Consider the following 1976-nt stretch of genomic DNA (forward strand, 5'->3'; position numbering starts at 1 on the left):
CTATTTAGTGGATTTCCTTCCTGGCTTGGTAGCCCCCAGACGTAGGTGAGTTTGCACCGAACTGGGTTAACAATTGCTTGTGTCTCTTGCATTACTGTTCTTTATCTTTATCCTGTTTATATTGTTCAGATATTAGTGTCATGACATTACCTTCGACATCTCATATCTGATACCAGAATTTCACCCTCATCCATCAACCTCTGGATGTCTCTCTTCACAACCATACAACCTCGGGGATTAACATTATAGATTGCACAACCATCATGGTCATGCTCCCAAACACTCACCAAACAGATATCCTTGTGCATCATTACCAAGGACCTTCTAATGAAACGAACGTCAAATACTTTGAACTCCCCAGGACAGCCATCTACCATGTTAACAGAAAGGTTACCATGAACAGGTAGTGGGTTAGCTTTGAAATTCAGCGCACGGTCCTCAAAGGACACCATCCCACTCTTAACCAAATTCTGAACTTCGTACTTCAAGGGGTAACAGTTCTCAATATCATGTCCAGGAGCCCCTTGGTGAAAGGCACAGTGAAGCTCTGGCTTGTACCACCATGGAAGTGGTTCTGGAATCTGCGGAGGATTTCTAGGTTGCAAAAGGTTCTTGAGAACCAATGATGGATACAATTCAGCATAAGTCATAGGAATAGGGTCAAAAGAGACCTTCTTCCTCTCAAAGTTTTGTTGTTGTTGATGATTGTTGGTATTGTTGTTGTTGTAGGTGTTTGTTCTTTATTATGGATGTTGTTGACGTTGTTGTTGAACTGGCATTGATTGATTGTTGGAAAACACTGGAATAACAAATGATACTTGATGATGGTGTTGACGGGGTTGTGGACTTCTTCTAACATGAGGCCTCCTCTACCTCCCAACTGATAATGCGTTAGTCTCACCTTTTTTTGTGGCAAACCCACTGCCATACTTCTTTCTAGACAAAACCTCCTCTTTAGACAACCGTCCCTCTCGGACACCTTCTTCTAACCTCATCCCCATGTTTACCATTTCGGTAAAATCACTGGGGGAACTGGAAATCATGTGCTCATAGTAAAATGAACTGGTTTTGAGAAAAATATTAGTCATCTCCTTTTTTCCAAATGAGGGGTAATCTGAACAGCTATCTCTCTCCATCGCTTAGTTTATTCCTTGAACGTCTCCTTGTCCTTCTGAGACAATAACCTCAACTGGTCCCTATCCAGCGCCATATCCATATTATATTTGTACTATTTCACAAATGCTTCACCCAAATCGTTGAATGTGCGGACACTCGCACTATCCAAACCCATGTATCACCTCAAAGTGGCACCAGTCAGACGGTCTTGAAAATAATGGATCAGTAACTGATCATTATCGGTTTGCATCAACATCTTTCTAGCATACATGACGAGATGACTGAGTGGATAGGTATTCCCCTTATACGTTTCAAAGTCAGGGACTTTGAACTTCATCGGGATCTTCACATTGGGAACCAAGCAAAGTTCCGTAGCACTCTTACCAAACAAATATTTCCCCCTCAGGGTCTTCAACTCCTTTTGCAGCTCAAGGAATTGGTATTTCATTTCATCCATCTTTTCATAAACATCAGGACCCTCAGACGGCTCAGAATGATAGATGGTGTCCTCGACACGAGGCAGAGTGTGACCAATCGGTGGTGGAATAGACATGACTGGGCTAGATGCCTGCATGGAAGAAAAAGTAGGCGCAAAACCTTCAGGTACAAAGTTGGGCGGCATTCCCCATGGGAATCCGGCAGGCATGGCAGGAGGGAAATGAGCGGCAGGCACGGTTGAAGAAACATCCTCTAATATGACCGTCCTCTGAGGAGGAGGAGTTGCAGGCATTGGAGAAGATTGTATGAGCAGCTAGGACTGACTCCATCATGGCAGTCAGACGGTTAATCTCGTCCTTCAAGTCTCTATTCTCTTGCTCTAGATGTTCCATGATCCTTGGATGATTGACGCGGGTATTGTA

The sequence above is a fragment of the Lathyrus oleraceus genome, chromosome 1 (genome assembly GCF_024323335.1).
Source record: "Lathyrus oleraceus cultivar Zhongwan6 chromosome 1, CAAS_Psat_ZW6_1.0, whole genome shotgun sequence".
NCBI lineage: Eukaryota > Viridiplantae > Streptophyta > Magnoliopsida > Fabales > Fabaceae > Lathyrus > Lathyrus oleraceus.